The sequence below is a fragment of the Arachis stenosperma genome, chromosome 5, assembly GCF_014773155.1.
Source record: "Arachis stenosperma cultivar V10309 chromosome 5, arast.V10309.gnm1.PFL2, whole genome shotgun sequence".
In the NCBI taxonomy this organism is placed as follows: domain Eukaryota; kingdom Viridiplantae; phylum Streptophyta; class Magnoliopsida; order Fabales; family Fabaceae; genus Arachis; species Arachis stenosperma.
The window spans coordinates 39,072,743-39,079,808 of NC_080381.1; the positions used below are offsets into that span (position 1 = coordinate 39,072,743).

A 7,066-nucleotide genomic window follows, 5' to 3' on the forward strand; every position below is an offset into this window, starting at 1 on the left:
GATATATGAATAAAACATAAAGATAAAGATAGAGATACTTATGTAAATCATTGGTGAGAACTTCAGATAAGCGAATGGAGATGCTTTATCCCTTCCGTCTCTCTGCTTTCCTACTGTCTTCATCCAATCCTTCTTACTCCTTTCCATGGCAAGCTGTATGCAAGGGTTTCACCGTTGTCAGTGGCTACCTCCCATCCTCTCAGTGGAAATGTTCAACGCACCCTGTCACGGCACGGCTATCCAGCTGTCGGTTCTCGATCATGTCGGAATAGAATCCAGTGATTCTTTTGCGTCTGTCACTAACGCCCCACAATCGCGAGTTTGGAGCTCGTCACAGTCATTCAATCATTGAATCCTACTCAGAATACCACAGACAAGGTTTAGACCTTCCGGATTCTCTTGAATGCCGCCATCAATTCTAGCTTATACCACGAAGATTCCGGTTAAAGAATCCAAGAGATAAACATTAGAGCCTTGTTTGCTTGTAGAACAAAAGTGGTTGTCAGTCACTTGTTCATAAGTGAGAATGATGATGAGTGTCACATAATCATCACATTCATCAAGTTCTTGAGTGCGAATGAATATCTTGGAATAAGAACAAGCTGAATTGAATAGAAGAACAATAGTAATTGCATTAATACTCGAGGTACAGCAGAGCTCCACACCTTAATCTATGGTGTGTAGAAACTCCACGTTGAAAACACATAAGAACAAGGTCTAGGCATGGCCGTGAGGCCAGCCCCCCAGTGATCTAAAGATACAAAATGATCAAAAGATGATCTAAGATCCAGAGATACCAAATACAATAGTAAAAGGTCCTATTTATAGGGAACTAGTAGCTTAAGAATTACAAAGGTGAGTAAATGACATAAAAATCCACTTCCGGGCCCATTTGGTGTGTGCTTGGGCTGAGCATTGAATCATTTTCGTGTAGAGACTCTTCTTGGAGTTAAACGCCAGCTTTTGTGCCAGTTTGGGCGTTTAACTCCTACTTTGGTGCCAGTTCTGGCGTTTAACGCTGGGAATTCTGAGGGTGACTTTAAACGCCGATTTGGGCCATCAAATCTTGGGCAAAGTATGGACTATCATATATTGCTGGAAAGCCCAGAATGTCTACTTTCCAACGCCGTTAAGAGAACGCCAATTGGGCTTTTGTAGCTCCAGAAAATCCACTTCGAGTGCAGGGAGGTCAGAATCCAACAGCATCTGCAGTCCATTTCAGTCTCTGAATAAGATTTTTGCTCATGTCCCTCAATTTCAGCCAGAAAATACCTGAAATCACAGAAAAATACACAAACTCATAGTAGAGTCCAGAAAAGTGAATTTTAACTAAAAACTAATAAAAATATACTAAAAACTAACTAAATCTACTAAAAATATACTAAAAACAATGCCAAAAAGCGTACAAAGTATCCGCTCATCACAACACCAAACTTAAATTGTTGCTTGTCCCCAAGCAACTGAAAATCAAATAAGATAAAGAGAAGAGAATATGCAATGAATTCCAAAAACATCTATGAAGATCAGCATTAATTAGATGAGCGAGGCTTTTAGCTTTTTGCCTCTGAATAGTTTTGGCATCTCACTCTATCCTTTGAAATTCAGAATGATTGGCTTCTTTAGGAACTCAGAATCCAGATAGTGTTATTGATTCTCTTAGTTAAGTATGATGATTCTTGAACACAGCTACTTTATGAGTCTTGGCCGTGACCCAAAGCACTCTGTTTTCCAGTATTACCACCGGATACATTCATGCCACAGACACATAATTGGGTGAACCTTTTCAGATTGTGACTCAGCTTTGCTAGAGTCCCCAATTAGAGGTGTCCAGGGTTCTTAAACACACTCTTTTTGCCTTGGATCACAACTTTATTTCTTTCTTTTTCTTTCTTTTTCTCTTTCTCCCTTTTTTTTTTCTTTTTTTTTTGTTCTTTTTCTCCCCTTTTTTTTGTATTCACTGCTTTTTCTTGCTTCAAGAATCATTTTTATGATTTTTCAGATCCTCAGTAACATGTCTCCTTTTTCATCATTCTTTCAAGAGCCAACAATTTTAACATTCATGAACAACAAATTCAAAAGACATATGCACTGTTTAAGCATACATTCAGAGAACAAAAGTATTGCCACCACATCAAAATAATTAATCTGTTATAAAATTCAAAATTCATGCAATTCTTCTCTTTTTCAATTAAGAACATTGTTTATTTAAGAAAGGTGATGGATTCATAGGACATTCATAACTTTAAGGCATAGACACTAATGATCACAAGACACATACATGGATAAACATAAGCATAAAATTCGAAAAACAGACAAATAAAGAGCAAGGAGATTAAAGAACGGGTCCACCTTAGTGATGGCGGCTTGTTCTTCCTCTTGAAGGTCTTATGGAGTGCTTGAGCTCCTCAATATCTCTTCCTTGCCTTTCTTGCTCCTCTCTCATGATTCTTTGATCTTCTCTAATTTCATGGAGGAGGATGGAATGTTCTTGGTGCTCCACCTTTAGTTGTCCCATGTTGGAACTCAATTTTCCTAGGGAGGTGTTGATTTGCTCCCAATAGTTTTGTGGAGGAAAGTGCATCCCTTGAGGCATCTCAGGGATTTCATGATGAGTGGGGTCTCTTGTTTGCTCCATCCTTTTCTTAGTGATGGGCTTGTCCTCATCAATGAGGATGTCTCCTTCTATGTCAACTCCAACTGAATAACAGAGGTGACAAATGAGATGAGGAAAGGCTAACCTTGCCAAGGTAGAGGACTTGTCCGCCACCTTATAGAGTTCTTGGACTATAACCTCATGAACTTCTACTTCTTCTCCAATCATGATGCTATGAATCATGATGGCCCGGTCTATAGTAACTTCGGACTGGTTGCTAGTGGGAATGATTGAGCGTTGGATAAACTCCAACCATCCTCTAGCTACGGGCTTGAGGTCATGCCTTCTCAATTGAACCGGCTTCCCTCTTGAATCTCTCTTCCATTGGGCACCCTCTTCACAAATGTCAGTGAGGACTTGGTCCAACCTTTGATCAAAGTTGACCCTTCTAGTGTAAGGATGTTCATCTCCTTACATCATGGGCAAGTTGAATGCCAACCTTACATTTTCCGGACTAAAATCTAAGTATTTCCCCCGAACCATTGTAAGCCAATTCTTTGGATCCGGGTTCACACTTTGATCATGGTTCTTGGTGATCCATGCATTGGCATAGAACTCTTGAACCATTAAGATTCCGACTTGTTGAATGGGGTTAGTAAGAACTTCCCAACCTCTTCTTCGAATCTCATGTCGGATCTCCGGATATTCACTCTTTTTGAGTTTAAAAGGGACCTCGGGGATCACCTTCTTCAAGGCCACAACTTCATAGAAGTGGTCTTGATGCATCCTTGAGATGAATCTCTCCATCTCCCATGACTCGGAGGTGAAAGCTTTTACCTTCCCTTTCCTCTTTCTAGAGGTTTCTCCGGCCTTGGATGCCATATATGGTTATGGAAAAAACAAAAAGCAATGCTTTTACCACACTAAACTTAAAAGGTTTGCTCGTCCTCGAGCAAAAGAAGAAAGAAGAGAGTAGAAGAAGAAGAAATGGAGGAGAGGGAGATGGCTTTGTGGTTCGGCCAAAAGGGGGAAGAAGTAGTGTTTAGTGTGTGTGAAAATGAAGGAGTGAAGATGGGTTTATATAGGGGTGAAGGGAGGGGTAGGGTTCGGCCATTATGGGTGGGTTTGGGAGAGAAAGTGGTTTGAATTTGAATGGTGAGGTAGGTGGGGTTTTATGAAGGATGGATGTGAGTGGTGAAGAGAATAGTGGGATTTGATAGGTGAGGGGTTTTTGGGAAAAAGTGGTTGAGGTGATTGGTGAATGGGTGAAGAAGAAGAGAGAGGGTGGTGGGGTAGGTGGGGATCCTGTGGGGTCCACAGATCCTGAGATGTCAAGGAAAATTCAACCCTGCACCAAGTGGCGTGCAAAAATGCACCCTTTTACCAATTTTGGCGTTAAACGCCGGGCTGATGCCCATTTCTGGCGTTTAACGCCAGCTTCTTGCCCTTTTCTGGCATTTAACGCCAGTCTGGTGCCCTTTTCTGGCGTTAAACGCCCAGAATGGTGCCAGACTGGGCGTTAAACGCCCAACTGCTACCCTTACTGGCGTTTAAACACCAGCAGGATCTTCCTCCAGGGTGTGCTTTTTTTTTTCCTGTTTTTTATTCTGTTTTTGCTTTTTCAATTGATTTTGCGACTTCTCATGATCATCCACCTATAGAAAACATAAAATAACAAAAGAAAATAGATAATATAATAAAATTGGGTTGCCTCCCAACAAGCGCTTCTTTAATGTCAGTAGCTTGACAGAGGGCTCTCATGGAACCTCACAGATACTCAGAGCAATGTTGGAACCTCCCAACACCAAACTTAGAGTTTGAATGTGGGGGTTCAACACCAAACTTAGAATTTGGTTGTGGCCTCCCAACACCAAACTTAGAGTTTGACTGTGGGGGCTCTGTTTGACTCTGTTTTGAGAGAAGCTCTTCATGCTTCCTCTCCATGGTGACAGAGGGATATCCTTGAGCCTTAAACACAAAGGATTCTTCATTCACCTGAATGATCAATTCTCCTCTGTCAACATCAATCACAGCCTTTGCTGTGGCTAGGAAGGGTCTGCCAAGGATGATGGATTCATCCATGCACTTTCCAGTCTCTAGGACTATGAAATCAGCAGGGATGTAATGGTCTTCAATTTTCACCAAAACATCATCTACAAGTCCATAAGCTTGTTTTCTTGAATTGTCTACCATCTCTAGTGAGATTCTTGCAGCTTGTACCTCAAAGATCCCTAGCTTCTCCATTACAGAGAGAGGCATGAGGTTTACACTTGACCCTAAGTCACACAGAGCCTTCTTGAAGGTCATGGTGCCTATGGTACAAGGTATTGAAAACTTCCTAGGATCTTGTCTCTTTTGAGGTAATTTCTGCCTAGACAAGCCATCCAGTTCTTTGGTGAGCAAAGGGGGTTCATCTTCCCAAGTCTCATTACCAAATAACTTGTCATTTAGCTTCATGATTGCTCCAAGGTATTTAGCAACTTGCTCTTCAGTGACATACTCATCCTCTTCAGAGGAAGAATACTCATCAGAGCTCATGAATGGCAGAAGTAAATCCAATGGGACCTCTATGGTCTCAGTGTGAGCCTCAGATTCCCATGGTTCCTCATTAGGGAACTCATTGGAGGTCAGTGGACGTCCATTGAGGTCTTCCTCAGTGGCGTTCACTGCCTCTTCATCCTCTCCAAGTTCGGCCATGTTGATGGCCTTGCACTCTCCTTTTGGATTTTCTTCTGTATTGCTTGGAAGGGTACTAGGAGGGAGTTCAGTAATTTTCTTGCTCAGCTGTCCCACTTGTGCCTCCAAATTTCTAATGGAGGATCTTGTTTCAGTCATGAAACTTTGAGTGATTTTGATTAGATCAGAGACCATGGTTGCTAAGTCAGAGTGGTTCTGCTTAGAATTCTCTGTCTGTTGCTGAGAAGATGATGGAAAAGGCTTGCCATTGCTAAACCTGTTTCTTCCACCATTGTTGTTGTTGAAACCTTGTTGAGGTTTCTGTTGATCCTTCCATGAGAAATTTGGGTGATTTCTCCATGAAGAATTATAGGTGTTTCCATAGGGTTCTCCCATGTAATTCACCTCTTCCATTGAAGGGTTCTCAGGATCATAAGCTTCTTCTTCAGATGAAGCATCCTTAGTACTGTTTGGTGCATTTTGCATTCCAGACAGACTTTGAAAAATCAAATTGACTTGTTGAGTCAATATTTTATTCTGAGCCAGTATGGCATTCAGAGTATCAATCTCAAGAACTCCTTTCTTCTGACTTGTCCCATTGTTCACAGGATTCCTTTCAGAAGTGTACATGAATTGGTTATTTGCAACCATTTCAATGAGTTCTTGAGCTTCTGTAGGCGTCTTCTTCAGATGAAGAGATCCTCCAGCAGAGCTATCCAAAGACATCTTGGACAGTTCAGACAGACCATCATAGAAAATACCTATGATGCTCCATTCAGAAAGCATGTCAGAAGGACATTTTCTGATCAATTGTTTGTATCTTTCCCAAGCTTCATAGAGGGATTCTCCTTCCTTCTGTCTGAAGGTTTGGACTTCCACTCTAAGCTTACTCAATTTTTGAGGTGGAAGGAACTTTGCCAAGAAGGCATTGACTAGCTTTTCCCAAGAGTTCAGGCTATCTTTAGGTTGTAAGTCTAACCATATTCTAGCTCTGTCTCTTACAGCAAAAGGGAATAGCATAAGTCTGTAGACCTCAGGGTCAACCCCATTAGTCTTGACAGTGTCACAGATTTGCAAGAACTCAGCTAAAAACTGATGAGGATCTTCCAATGGAAGTCCATGGAACTTGCAATTCTGTTGCATTAGAGAAACTAATTGAGGCTTAAGCTCAAAGTTGTTTGCTCCAATGGCAAGGATAGAGATGCTTCTCCCATAGAAGTCGGGAGTAGGTGCAGTAAAGTCACCCAGCACCTTCCTTGCATTGTTGGCATTGTTGTTGTTTTCGGCTGCCATGGGTTCTTCTTCTTTGAAGATTTCTGTTAGGTCCTCTACAAAGAATTGTGCCTTAGCTTCTCTTAGCTTTCGCTTCAAGGTCCTTTCAGGTTCAGGGTCAGCCTCAACAAGAATGCTTTTGTCTTTGCTCCTGCTCATATGAAAGAGAAGAGAACAAGAAAATGTGGAATCCTCTATGTCACAGTATAGAGATTCCTTGAGGTGTCAGAGGAACAGAAAAATAGAAGGAAGAGGTAGAAGAATTCGAACTTAGTGAGATAGAGTTCGAATTGTGCATTGAGGAGGAGTGGTACTCCATAAATAGAAGGATGTGAGAAGAGAGGAAGAGTTTTTCGAAAAAAATTTTAAAAACATTTTGAAAAACTTGAATTGATTTTCGAAAACTAAAAGAGGGAAAGAAATCAAGTGATTTTTGAAAAAGATTTTGAAATTAGAAATAAAAAAGATATGGTTGAAAAGTTATTTTGAAAAAGATATGATTTGAAAAATAATTTTAAAAAGATT

General features: G+C 40.9%; 1 non-coding gene across 1 annotated transcript; it reads left to right on the forward strand.

Annotated features, from left to right (window-relative positions):
* Positions 1-6,049: 6,049 nt before the first annotated feature.
* On the forward strand, positions 6,050-6,157 carry LOC130983780 (small nucleolar RNA R71). Its single transcript, XR_009087756.1, has one exon. It is a non-coding gene; the product is annotated as a small nucleolar RNA R71 (small nucleolar RNA).
* The last annotated feature ends 909 nt before the right edge of the window (positions 6,158-7,066 follow it).